We start from the raw sequence: 15123 nt of genomic DNA, 5'->3' as shown, positions 1-15123 counted from the left end.
TGTACTCCGAAAGAGTGTTTAGTGCCGCCGCTCACCTTGTCAGCAATCGGCGTACGAGGTTACATCCAGAAAATGTGGAGAAGATGATGTTCATTAAAATGAATTATAATCAATTCCTCCGCGGAGACATTGACCAGCAGCAATTGCCTCCACAAAGTACACAGGGAGCTGAGATGGTGGATTCCAGTGGGGACGAATTGATAATCTGTGAGGAGGGGGATGTACACGGTGATATATCGGAGGATGATGATGAGGTGGACATCTTGCCTCTGTAGAGCCAGTTTGTGCAAGGAGAGATTAATTGCTTCTTTTTAGGTGGGGGTCCAAACCAACCCGTCATTTCAGTCACAGTCGTGTGGCAGACCCTGTCACTGAAATGATGGGTTGGTTAAAGTGTGCATGTCCTGTTTATACAACATAAGGGTGGGTGGGAGGGCCCAAGGACAATTCCATCTTGCACCTCTTTTTTCTTTAATTTTTCTTTGCGTCATGTGCTGTTTGGGGAGTATTTTTTGGAAGGGCCATCTTGCGTGACACTGCAGTGCCACTCCTAGATGGGCCCGGTGTTTGTGTCGGCCACTAGGGTCGCTTATCTTACTCACACAGCTACCTCATTGCGCCTCTTTTTTTCTTTGCGTCATGTGCTGTTTGGGGAGTGTTTTTTGGAAGGGCCATCCTGCGTGACACTGCAGTGCCACTCCTAGATGGGCCCGGTGTTTGTGTCGGCCACTAGGGTCGCTTATCTTACTCACACAGCTACCTCATTGCACCTCTGTTTTTCTTTGCGTCATGTGCTGTTTGGGGAGGGTTTTTTGGAAGGGCCATCCTGCGTGACACTGCAGTGCCACTCCTAGATGGGCCCGGTGTTTGTGTCGGCCACTAGGGTCGCTTATCTTACTCACACAGCTACCTCATTGCGCCTCTTTTTTTCTTTGCGTCATGTGCTGTTTGGGGAGGGTTTTTTGGAAGGGACATCCTGCGTGACACTGCAGTGCCACTCCTAGATGGGCCCGGTGTTTGTGTCGGCCACTAGGGTCGCTTATCTTACTCACACAGCTACCTCATTGCGCCTCTTTTTTTCTTTGCGTCATGTGCTGTTTGGGGAGGGTTTTTTGGAAGGGACATCCTGCGTGACACTGCAGTGCCACTCCTAGATGGGCCAGGTGTTTGTGTTGGCCACTAGGGTCGCTTATCTTACTCACACAGCTACCTCATTGCGCCTCTTTTTTTCTTTGCGTCATGTGCTGTTTGGGGAGGGTTTTTTGGAAGGGACATCCTGCGTGACACTGCAGTGCCACTCCTAGATGGGCCCGGTGTTTGTGTCGGCCACTAGGGTCGCTTATCTTACTCACACAGCTACCTCATTGTGCCTCTTTTTTTCTTTGCGTCATGTGCTGTTTGGGGAGGGTTTTTTGGAAGGGACATCCTGCGTGACACTGCAGTGCCACTCCTAGATGGGCCCGGTGTTTGTGTCGGCCACTAGGGTCGCTTATCTTACTCACACAGCTACCTCATTGCGCCTCTTTTTTTCTTTGCGTCATGTGCTGTTTGGGGAGGGTTTTTTGGAAGGGACATCCTGCGTGACACTGCAGTGCCACTTCTAGATGGGCCCGGTGTTTGTGTCGGCCACTAGGGTCGCTTATCTTACTCACACAGCTACCTCATTGCGCCTCTTTTTTTCTTTGCGTCATGTGCTGTTTGGGGAGGGTTTTTTGGAAGGGACATCCTGCGTGACACTGCAGTGCCACTCCTAGATGGGCCCGGTGTTTGTGTCGGCCACTAGGGTCGCTTATCTTACTCACACAGCTACCTCATTGCGCCTCTTTTTTTCTTTGCGTCATGTGCTGTTTGGGGAGTGTTTTTTGGAAGGGCCATCCTGCGTGACACTGCAGTGCCACTCCTAGATGGGCCAGGTGTTTGTGTCGGCCACTAGGGTCGCTTAGCTTAGTCATCCAGCGACCTCGGTGCAAATTTTAGGACTAAAAATAATATTGTGAGGTGTGAGGTATTCAGAATAGACTGAAAATTAGTGGAAATTATGGTTTTTGAGGTTAATAATACTTTGGGATCAAAATGACCCCCAAATTCTATGATTTAAGCTGTTTTTTAGTGTTTTTTGAAAAAAACACCCGATTCCAAAACACACCCGAATCCGACAAAAAAAATTCGGTGAGGTTTTGCCAAAACGCGGTCGAACCCAAAACACGGCCGCGGAACCGAACCCAAAACCAAAACACAAAACCCGAAAAATTTCAAGTGCACATCTCTACTTCAAAGTAGGTGCTTTTTTATAAACAAAACGTGGTTTTGATGGTAATACTTCTTTGAGGATCTCATCTGATAGTAATATATGCCAATGCTTCCGGATACTATATTCAAGTTCCTTATTTTGAGATGAAAAAGTAGAAATGAAGAGGGCGTCTTCCATTTGTGTAGTTTTTTTCTGTTTGTATGTGAGGAGTTCTGTACGCGGTATTTCCTTGATGTTATGTTTCGCCTCCTGTAAGGCTACCTCATTGTAGTCCTTCTCTTCGAAATTTTTGATGAGATCTTCAACTTGGGCATTGAAATCGGTTTCCTTGGAGCAGTTCCTTTTTAACCGTCTCATCTCTCCTCCCGGGATGTTGCGTATCCAATTTCTATGGTGATTGCTTTTTGCATTTAAATACCCGTTGCAGTCAGTCGGTTTTATGTAGGTTTTGGTTTCTAATCTATTGTTTTCCACATATATTGTTAAGTCCAGAAAATGTATGGATTCTTCGCTGATGGCACTTTTAAATTCTAGGTTAACTATGTTCGTATTGATTTCCTTGATGAACTGTTCCAATTCGCTCCTCTCACCTTTCCATATTATAATGATATCGTCGATATATCGTGCCTAAAGGTGTAATTTCTCTATGTATTTGTTATTTTGCCATATATTTCTTGTCTCCCACTCTGCCAAAAACAAATTCGCATACGATGGTGCGAATTTAGTGTTCCAGTGCTTTGGACATAAAAAGTGTCTTCATACCAGATTTCGATCTTAACCCTTTTTTAACATAAAATAAATTAAACACAATAAATAAGATCATTTGAATTATTTTCCCTTAAGACTTATCCTCTAAATGATCCATTAATGGATATCAGTCGAAATATGCTTATTCTTATATAATATATAATTTTAGTATAATCTTTAATGTAAGAATGTGTAGAGTAATTATATCATAACACTTTTTAATATTTAAAAATAACCTCTTTTTTATTTTTATTTTTCCAACAAAAGTACACCATATACTTATTACATTAGCGACACGAATACGAACTATGAATTAGTACCACATATTCTGCTGTGTTTGTTTTATATGTTGTTTTGTCTTTTGTGTCTAAAGAACCCTATGGTAATACCATTAGAAAAGATACCAAAATTAGGTATACAAGTTTTAGAATTATATATACCACTATTGGAATGCCAACTAAGAGGGGGAAAAAAACCTGATGTCCAAACATTATACACAATACCGGAAGTTAAATGACGGCTTTGGAACGCAAATATAGGAAATGGAACAACTATGGAACGCATATCATACCAGAAGTACGACACAACTTCGTCGTGTTCAACCTCCTTAAATAGACGGGATGATGCCGGGTGGATTTATCTGCTATCCTGAGGAAGCCTTACCAAAGGCGAAACGCGTCGATCTCAGATCTAATCGATCCTGCACACTGCCGCTCAGCGCTGAGAACGGCTCACGCAGGGTCTCCGCCGGCGGACTCCGGACTTACCCGTCATAGGGGAACAACACGCCATTGGACTCGTATTCCATCGACAAAGGACTCTAGCCACAGGGAATGCGGAGGTAGTTTCTATTTTTGATGCTTGATATGCACACATCCTTTCGGACCATATTTGGACTTTCATGCATCTATGAGACAGACTGAGTTTAGCACGGACTTGTAATCTCCTTTCTCATCCCCCACCCATACACTGCCAATTGGGAGTTGCTCCTACAAAAACCTTGTATTATAAAGACAGAGAGGATAAGCTGCCAAACAGTGCACTTTCTCTGATTGCCCATACGTCCCACCAGCTTATGTATATGCTCAGCTCATGAGAATAGACCGTGGACATACGGGCTTTAGCACCTTACATGTTTATGTGTTTTATGTAGTGTGTCTCATGTTTACCGGTAATAGGTGTCATATTTTTATTTATAAACCCCTTTTTTTTTTAAATAATTTCTGCTATATGGTGTTTTTTGTTGAACATTATTCATAGACAACTATAGGGGATTCTTTGAGTCATGTTATACAGTACATGATATGCCTTTTATGAATTTTTTCTTCTAGAATAAAGCAACTATCTTTTAATATACAATTGTCCCTCATTTTTACTAATCTTTGCGCTGGGAATAAACCGATTTGCACTCAATGTATAAGTATATCTGGCACTGTGGGGCATTGTATATCTGGCACTGTGGGGCATTGTATATCTGGCACTATGGGGGCAATGTATATCTGGCACTATGGGGGCAATGTATATCTGGCACAGGGGGGCAATGTATATCTGGCACTATTGTCTGGCACTATGGGGCAATGTATATCTGACACAGGGGGCAATGTATATCTGGCACTATGGTCTGGCACTATGGGGGCAATGTATATCTGGCACTGTGGGGCATTATATATCTGGCACTGTGGAGGCATTGCATATCTGGCACTATGGGGGCATTGTATTTCTGGCACTGTGGGGGAATTGTATATCTGGCACTGTGGGGTATTGTATATCTGGCACTGTGGGGGCATTTGTGTATCTGGCACTATGGGGCATTTGTTTTTCTGGCACTGTGGGGGCATTTGTGTATCTGACACTGCGGCAATGTGTGGTTCTGCAACTGGGGCATTTGTGTATCTGGCACTGTGGGGCAACGTGAGTCTGGCACTATTGGGGTCATGTGTATCTGCCCCCCCATATGTGTATCAGGCCCCAATTTTCATTGGCCACACCCCATGTGGCATTTGGCCACACCCATTTTGAGCACACAGTACCTGTAAGACATTTTTTCTACTTGCGCCACTGGTCACACCAGCCCTCTGCCCCCTGTCACTCTAGCCTCCTGCCCCCTGTGTCACTACAGCCTCCTGCCCCCTATGTCACTCTAGATCCCTGTGATTCCAGCTTCCTGCACCATGTCACTCCAGCCTCCTGTATCATTCCATCCTCCTACCATCTGTGTCACTCCAGCCTCCTGCATCATTCCATCCTCCTACCATCTGTGTCACTCCAGCCTCCTGCATCATTCCATCCTCCTACCATCTGTGTCACTCCAGCCTCCTGCATCATTCCATCCTCCTACCATCTGTGTCACTCCAGCCTCCTGCATCATTCCATCCTCCTACCATCTGTGTCACTCCAGCCTCCTGCATCATTCCATCCTCCTACCATCTGTGTCACTCCAGCCTCCTGCATCATTCCATCCTCCTACCATCTGTGTCACTCCAGCCTCCTGCATCATTCCATCCTCCTACCATCTGTGTCACTCCAGCCCCCTGCACCACTGTCACTCCATGCTCCTGACCCCTGTAACTTGTCGAAGTCAAAAAAATATTACATAAAGAGAACATACAAACTACACACATTATGAGTCGCTATACGTGCAAATACGCGCAGCGAGTACAGCCATATATGGTAACACACGCATTTACACGGACATGCCACAGAGATGGATTCGACACTTATTTCATGCAGTACATAATTATATTAATATCAAGCCCCAGACATCATGATGATTTAAAATTCTATATATTGAAGTAATGTCATGTATGTGTATTATTTGAACGAAACAAAATAGACCGGTCATGTTTACTATTGAAGCAACCAGATTGATGTGTAGATTCATTTGATGCTTGTAGTGAAGTTGTGGGACATTGCAGCGAATAGTTATGATTACATGTATAAAAGCTAAAATCACTATTATTAGAACATTAATTAATAGATATTCCAAACAGGTAGAGGACAGGAAACTCAGGCCAGCCCTTTGGATGTCTTCAAGGCTGAACCTGATCAGCATATGCAAAGGAACTGGTGACTCATCGTGAACCCCTCCCCCAGAAACTAGACAACACATTGATTACACAGGAGCTCAGGGGCTTTTTGGTCTCAGAGGATGATGAACTTGCTGCCAGTTCAGTTCCTGGTTTTGGTCTCAGAGGAAGATGGAGTCCCAGCATTACTTTACAGAGAGAGAGAGAGATATAAGATACATTGAGGGAATGGTATTGTATGCTGGCATGTAACTGTATGTAACTATGTATTAACTGCTTACTGTGTGAGTGTAACCATGTAACAATAGGTATACTGTACTTTGTAATACATATTGAATCCATATCCTTTTTAATAACAAATATATACATCAATGAGCTTTGGAACTCAGATAATGTGTGGGTGTATTGTTTTCTCATATGGGATGCAGTGTTTTGCAATGTATATCGCACATTCAGGGGATATGGTAATAAGAGGTGCAGGCCTTTACAATATATATTAGAGCGGGCATTTTAAATATTTGTGAGAAATCAATTTGGCATTCTTAGATGGGGGCTGGTCCGCGATATCACGTTCTTAATGATCCACTGTACATTACAAACGCGGCTGTAATTGACCGGCTCTGATGGACGCATCGAGAAGCTGATGAAAATAACATCCACGTTAATGTATTGTTGTATTATCAGTAAGCCGCTGATATGAAATTCAAAGGACAATGCGTTTCTCATAATATTTAAGATGCTAAAATGTATTTTTATTGTTGCAAAACATGGTTCAAATAAGTCATATTGTGTTTGATTCAGATTAGATTGTTTATCTGTTAAGTAGGTTTAAAAGTATATTTAAAAGTTGCTGCATAGCCTTGATATAGTTTTTATTTTTAACTCAGGTCTAAAATAACTTCTGGTGCTTGTATGATGTGTGATTTCTTTGTGACAAAGGAAGCCGCATGGTCTGTCCTCCATTTTGGACTAACCACATGGCCTGTCCACCATTTTGTGTAACCCTCATGGATGTGGAAGGGGGAGAAGCAGTGGCCATTTTGGGAAGGTCATTTTCTAAATGGCTGATTTTCACTGCTCAGAATAATCAGCTTTCCTTGGTCACATCAAACACCATTTATGAGTTACCAATGCATTTATTTAACCCATGCCATAGTCAATTACAAATAGTTTCAGCTGGGCCTAGTGAGAATTAATAGATGAATACTTGATGTAAGAATTACCTACAGATATAAACAAAGTTTTTTTTCTCTCTTTTTCCTTCCAAGACTTGCAGAATCTGCTTGCTAGTTTAGGATAGCCATTGAAATGTTAATTAACCTGTCCCACTACCCTCTTGAACAGGCATATGAACCTCTGTTGATATGCAAATTAGAAGCACTGAATGGGTAAATGAGTCTCATAGGAGACCAGTGAATGGTACATATATATAATATTATTACAATTATGTGTGTGTTTATATCAGTGTATGTTCTGCAAGATAGCTATCCAATCTGAATCATATCATTTAAATTATTGATTATTGCTAGAGTCATTATAGATCTGTGTGAAATAGGATACATTTGTTGCTATATAGTTAAAACTGAAATAACAGTGTTTAAGGAAGTAAGTATAAAGACACAAAACGCAGTTCTGGCCCAGTCGTAATAGGGTGTAATAGTGTGTGTTGTGTTTAGTGGGCAATAGTAGTTTTTATTGCTCACATTTATCGAAGTTGTGTGAGTTGGTTTATTGCGTACGCACATTGGTACACGTGGTACGGAACGTGAGGACAGCGTACAGAAACGTTCACATGGCGCAAGGCCGCACACGTGGCATAGAGGTACGCACGGTTGCGTAATTACGCAAGCTTGCGTAGGGTTGTGAGCGCATAATAAAACCACACGATAGTTCGTTTAGTTTAAAGGTGGGACAGTAGTCACAATACAATAGCACATAACTATCAGATTTCAAAAGCAGGTTACTCTAAATTTAGTTTAAAAACTGTATTGCCTCTGGGGTAAAGCTGCCAACCTGAATGAATCCAAATTTTCTGTACAGAAAAACAAAGTATATTTGAGTGAGCGAGCGTAAGAGTGAACGTATTGAACTCCGGAAATCGGGTCCCATGGTACACCAAGTAAGTATAGGCTTGGTGGCATGAGGCGGCTGACTCACGTTAATATAGATTGAAATACACAAATCGTGAGGTGATTTGCAAAGGAGCGTGATAGTTAGTGGCGTAACTACTGCCCCCGCAGTCCTCGCGGTGGCTTGGGGGCGAGGGGCTGCGGGGGCGCCACTGATTTACAGCAGACTGACATGCGGACGAGCGTCCGCATGTCAGTCTGCAGTCTCCTTCCCTCCGCCGCTTGTTGGAGGGACACGGAGGGCGGCACACATCGCGCCTCCCTGTGTCCCTCCTGCTGCATCATCTCCGGCGGCCGTGGGTCTAATAGGGGGAAGTGCCGTCCGTGAGCTCTAATTGGCTCACGAACCGGCACTTCCCCCTAATAGACCCGCGGCCGCCGGAGATGATGCAGCAGGAGGGACACAGGAGAGACGAGCTGTGCCCTCCGTGTCCCTCCAAAAAGCAACGGGGGAATATCTGGCACTGGGGGGGGGGGGATATCTGGCACTGGGGCATATATGGCACTGGGGGGGAATATCTGGCACTGGGGGCATATATGGCACTGGGGGGGATATCTGGCACTGGGGGCATATATGGCACGGGGGGCATATATGGCACTGGGGGGGAATATCTGGCACTGGGGGCATATATGGCACTGGGGGGGATATCTGGCACTGGGGCATATATGGCACTGGGGGGAATATCTAGCACTGGGGGGAATATCTGGCACTGTGGGGGGGATATCTGGCACTGGGGCATATATGGCACTGGGGGGGAATATCTGGCACTGGGGGCATATATGGCACTGGGGGGAATATCTGGCACTGGGGGCATATATGGCACTGGGGGGGATATCTGGCACTGGGGGCATATATGGCACTGGGGGGGATATCTGGCACTGGGGGCATATATGGCACGGGGGGAATATCTGGCACTGGGGGGGAATATCTGGCACTGGGGGCATATATGGCACGGGGGGAATATCTGGCACTGGGGGGGGGAATATCTGGCACTGGGGGCATATATGGCACTGGGGGCATATTTGGCACTGGGGGGGAATATATGGCACTGGGGGCATATCTGGCACTGGGGGCATATGTGGCACTGGGGGGGCATATGTGGCACTGGGGGGGCATATGTGGCACTGGGGGGGGTATATGTGTACCTGGCACATGGGGGGGATGACTATATTTGGCACTGGGGCATGTAAGTACCTGGCACCGTGGTGGAATATCTGGCACTGGGGACATATGTGGCACTGGGAGCACAGCCCTAGCAACAAGGACTACCTCCTAGCAACGAGCATGACACCCAGTGCATGAAACACCTGGCAACGAGCATGACACCCAGTGCATGAAACACCTGGCAACGAGCATGACACCCAGTGCATGAAACCCCTGGCAACGAGCATGACACCCTGAGCATGAAAACCCCTGGCACCGTGCATGGAACCAAGAGCATGAAACCCCTGGCAACGAGCATGACACCCAGTGCATGAAACCCCTGACAACGAGCAGGTAATTGAAAAGTAATTAGAAGCCTTACTGTAGGACTTAATGTGTAATGGGCATTACGGTGTGTGGCATAATGTATCACGGACATTGCGGTGTGTGTCATAATGTGTCACAGGCATTACGGTGTATGGTATACTATATCACGGGCATTGTGGTATGTGGTATAATGTCTCAGGGTCATTGCAGTGTGGCATAATACATAACGGGCATTGCGATGTGTGGCATAGGGTATAACGGGCAGGGCATTGCGGTATGTGTCACAGGCATTACGGTGTATGGTATACTATATCACGGGCATTGTGGTATAATGTCTCAAGGTCATTGCAGTGTGTGGCATAATGTGTCACAGGCATTGTATGTGCTATAATGTATCGGGCATTGCAGTGTGTGGCATAATGTATCACGGACATTGCGGTGTGTGTCATAATGTGTCACAGACATTGTATGTGCTATAATGTATCAGGGGCATTGCAGTGTGTAGCATAATGTATAACGGGCATTGCGATTCCTGTCATAATGTGTCACAGGCATTACGGTGTGTGGCATAATGTGTCACAGGCATTACGGTGTGTGGCATAATGTGTCGGGGGCATTATGGTGTGTGCATATTGTGTCGTGCATTATTGTGTGCGGCATAATGTCTAAAGGCCATTGCAGTATGTGGCATAATGTATACTGGGCATTACTATAAGGAGGAAAAATGACAAATAATGTAAGGGGCATGAATCAGGATTATTTTTCTTTCCTGTGGTGGCCAACGTATAGGCGTGCAGGTTGCAAAACTGGGGTATAAGGTAGTATTTTCCTGCAATGCCACGCCCCTTTATGCGAAACCACGCCCACTCCAACAAAACCACGCCCCAAGGCGCGCGCATATTTATCCCTTTCATGCTCCCAATTATGGAGCATGAATGGGGGGGGGGGGGGCGCCGAAGAATTTTTTGGCTTGGGGGAGAAAAATTTCTAGTTACGCCACTGGTGATAGTGCATAAGTATTGCGAAGTATTGAAGTTAGAAGGTTTTTGTATTACGCTCCGGGCTGAGGGTCGCAGTTTGTACATCGACCCGTGGTCGTACGGCAGATAGGTAACAAGTACCTATACGTTGTATGATTGGACCGCGCGTTTGTGGGTGCGATATATACAGTGCAACTTGATACCCCTTTACGAGCTTTTGCGTAAAACCGCGGTATCAGTAGTGCTGTGTAGAGTATACGCAAGCGTGATTTGTGTATAAGTGTATAGGGAGTTTTCGCTGGTCTCTCTCAGGAAAATCTCCAGCGGTGTATATTCACTGGAATAGGTAAGTCACTCCTAAACACTTCCAGTGAATAGAAACCAGATAGGGCCTCGCTGGGTTCGCGGTGTTCATTATTGGAGTGAGTCGTGGTACTCAGTGGAGAAGGAGCGAGTAAAAGCGCTAGGTGTCTTTCACCGTTTATCTGCGGTGTGCATTGGGGATTGCGTTTATTGGCAAAAAGTCCGCAATGGGATCCAATTGCACAAGCAGTGGGCGTTTAGTAGCTAGGGTTCAGGCTGAAGAAGTGGGACCGAAAAGGTCAGAATTGCGACCGAGAGGGTCAGCAAGTTTTATTATGTGTGAAAAGTATGGTTCACACACGGAGGCTTTTTGCAATGAATGGGTACATATGACTGACAAAGATAGGGAACCATTCCCTAGGGTGGGCAGCTTTGAACCAGAGGTATTGCAGAACTTAAGGATAAGAATATGTCTGATAAAATCCCGAAAACAAAGGGTCAGACATAAAAGTGTTTAAACCTGTGACAGCAAGAGGGGTTGGTGAGTTTGATCCTAAGGTCTTGCTGGTGGTATGTCTAACCAATGTCATATAAGACAAGAATAGAAATATAAGAACTTGTAGCAACAATAAATAGGTAGGAAGAAAAAAAAAAAAGAGAATGCAAGTACACCGCCTTATGTAGATGTGGAAGCAGTTACGGCCAGCATACAAACTATAGAAAATAATAAAAATATGAAAAATATGACTGTAACCTATATATGTACTAATGAATGTTGAAGTTTTATTTAGGAGGAGAAGGTGACCTGATTGTTTTCAGCCATTTCTCATGCACCCAGAGGAGTATCCAACCGGTAAAAGTAGAGCAGTAGCCTGTGGGGGAAGTGGCTGAGACCAGTGGAACAGGTAAGTATGGTATCATTTGTGTACATATATAGTAAAACCCAAAAATAAAAAATAGAAATCAAGAAAGTAACGTCAGAAATGGAGAAAAAACCTGTCCGCACATTAGTATTTGTCAGAAGGAAAGCGGACAGAGACAAGGTAACCCCAGGGTATTTCTTTCAGTTACCATATAAGAAGTATTCATTCCTAGTAATGCCCCTAGTAAAGATGAGCTTGGAAATGTTTGTTGGACCACGTACAGACCCTTAATACGGTATGAGAAGGATGGAATGAAATACTTTGCATGACCTAGAAGCTTGTTAAACTTTTTTTTGTTTTTGTCTCTTTCAGAAATAGAAAACTCTCCATCTGGATAAGATCACTGGTAAACACTAATTCGGCAAATGGGAGGTGGCTGTCTCTGTGCAAATGGACGGGCTCAATAAGGCATTGAGTGTCAGGGTGCAGACTTCTTTGCAAAATTGGAAAGGTCACAGTAGCTAATCTTAGATAGTGTGCTATTGAACATCACAAGAATAGTGTTAGGCGCAGAGAACAACAGGTGGAGAGGTTGAGGATGGTAAGTATACTGGCACATACAGGAAAGACCCATCAGTCCAAACCCCAGATCCCTAATGGTCAATAATATGTTACACTTGTAGGAAGGAAGGGCATTTTGCCAGAGATTGTAGGAGTAGTAGGACACATAGTCAATATAGATCCCCTAGACAGAAAACACATTATTAAACACATAGACGGGACCAAGGGACATATAGTAAGGAATCACGAGCCATATAGAAAACACAGATTCGGCTAATGGGAAGAACAAAATAAATGCAACTTACTATTGTCGCATTCTACTGTTCTAGATGCATGTCCATCACAGGTAGAGGAAATTATCTCACAGATACCGGGTTCCCTATGAACTTAGGATGGACAGGACACTGGATTGATGGCTGGGATAGTCCCAGTAGAGATAGGACACACAGAATTTTTTTTAAGGGGAGTAGACCAAGTAGATAATCACTTCCCCGTAGTGCCCAATCCAGTTGTCAAATTTTTATAAAATCTTCTTCACCTCTACAAACTCATCTGTCACCAACCTCTATTCTGTTTCTCTACAGTTTTCCTCTTCATCTTTTGCATTCACACAGGGTGGTACAATACATGGACCCAATTACAGTTCAAACTCCACATGCCTAGGTCCTTCAGAGTTCTGCCCAAACCCAGTATATCTCAACAGCACGATGACACCAGTATTACTGCAGTGTGCCTTGTCATGCACAAAGGGTGGAGAATGGGAATACTGGTAAAGGGAAATTTTGTATAGACACTGATATGCCTGTTGGTGAATGGCAAACCTGACATTTTCTTTTTCATTTTCTTCATCCTTCTCTCCTCCAGAGATATATATATTTTTTTTTTTTTGAGTTATGCTCATGGTACTCTACATTACAAACACACGATAGTTAAATTAAGAAACAAAAATGTGTGTTCCCTGCAGGAAGAGGCAGTCTGGAGGACAAAGGGGTATGGCCAGGAGTCCTCAGGACTGTGGGCAGGTGGACACAGTAAGCCAGTAGCCCCCAGAGCATACCTTCCAAGTCTAGCTGAGGTGGCACACGGTCTGACTCATTTAGGCAAAGAGGGTAGGTGCAGGCGGATGAGAGCCTACTGGTGTGCGCCAGGATTCTATTCTCATGCAGGTAAGAGAGCAATGACCTGTCTTACTTGCTTGAGGAAGAATATTGGTAAAGCAATACCAACAGAGCCATCCCATATCCCTCCTGCAGACGGATCTTTTCAGGAAATACAAATCGACTTTGTACAGTTAACACCCTTTAGGAATTATTGTTATGTATTGGTGTGCACTGATGTTTTCTCAAACTGGGTAGAGGCATTTCCTGCCGCCACGGATTGTGCTGTGTTTACCGCAAAGAAAAATTGCGCAGAAATTTGTGTGTAGATAATGGTACCCCTAGAAGTAGGAGCAAAGCTTGAAATTGTACTATTGTGATCATAGATACTGCCACTAGTATTATGTAGCTTCGGAACCACTCCCAGATCTTCACTCAACGAATCACCCTCTTCGAAATTTGTTTTTGTTTTTGTTTTGGTATTTGTGTCTTTTTGGTTGTTTTTGGAAGACAACCTCATGTCATGATTGATCCGCACAATGATCAGAAATACACCAATGAGGTGACAGTACAGTACCTTGTTGAGATGAGCCAGCATTTGAGAACTTGACAAAAGAACTTGAAACTGTTGATTGCTGGTATGCCAAATACTAACTGTCTTGATTATGAACCAAGAGACTGTGTGATTGTTCTTACGCTCAGGTTGCCTAATAGACAGGTGGGAAGGACCATACCAAGATTTGTTGACAGCACTAAAGGTCGCCGAAAGAAAGACTTGGGTCCACTCGTCCCACTGCAAGAAGGTCGCTGATCCGGAGAGAACTCGTGACAAAGTAGTTTATTGCTCACATTCATCGAGTTTGTGAACTGTGTGTTCGAAGTGAACTGTGTGTTCGAAGTGAACTGTGTGTTCCAAGTGAACTATGTGTTCAAAGAGCAAGGCAAAGAGATCGCAAAAGTATCACCAGAGACTCTGTTCCGTGAAGACTGAGAGGCGGCACTGTTGAACACTACCTGAGCATACTAAAGGACTGCAGAAAGACCAGTCATTGTAATTGATTTGTTATGAACAAGAGTTGTTTTGTTCTATTTCTCTTTTCTTTCTTTCCCGCTGACAAACATTTTCTTTCAGGATATTCTATTTTTGCGAGGTTTTTTTATGAGGAGTCGAGTGTGGAACTGGAACTGGTTCTGTAGGAAGGAGTGATCTCCTTATAGGATCCCAGGATTAGCCGATCAGTTTGTTAAAATCAGAGAAAAATCAAACGTCTAGTAGTTATTGAGTTCAGAGGTAATCAGGAAAAAATCAGACAATGGCTATTCACACATTGCAGATAAAGAGCTCATTAATATATGTGGAATAAAGGTTTATGAGTGGCTCTCCCCGAACTCTGAAGGTTTATGTTATTTAGGAAGGACACTACTTATAACCCTTGTTCAATGATTAAACAGACCTAGCATACGTTCCAGAAATGGAAACACAGAAAATGATAGGAATATGTAGAGCATGAAAATGTTATATGTCACTGTCACGATTTGTTTTTGTCTTCTTCACCTACCCAGCAGAACCTCAATCGAACCCAAACATCAGTGTACAAAGACGTAGGTACATGTATGTGTGAAATATTCGTTGCAAATCAGACATTATAGGCCAAAGCACTGTCCCAGCATACTCTATAGGTTGAATGTTGTCCC

The 15123-nt window shown here is 44.0% G+C and overlaps 1 protein-coding gene across 2 annotated transcripts in view; it reads left to right on the top strand.

Moving 5' to 3' along the window:
- LOC134987321 (beta-1,4-galactosyltransferase galt-1-like) overlaps positions 1 to 15123 on the top strand; it is a 103054-nt gene that overhangs the window by 9529 nt on the left and 78402 nt on the right. The gene's annotated exons all lie outside the window — the stretch shown is intronic.

This window comes from Pseudophryne corroboree, assembly GCF_028390025.1.
Source record: "Pseudophryne corroboree isolate aPseCor3 chromosome 8 unlocalized genomic scaffold, aPseCor3.hap2 SUPER_8_unloc_7, whole genome shotgun sequence".
Classification (NCBI taxonomy): domain Eukaryota; kingdom Metazoa; phylum Chordata; class Amphibia; order Anura; family Myobatrachidae; genus Pseudophryne; species Pseudophryne corroboree.
Note: the sequence above shows the minus strand (reverse complement) of the source record. Positions and strands in the feature narration are given on the sequence as shown.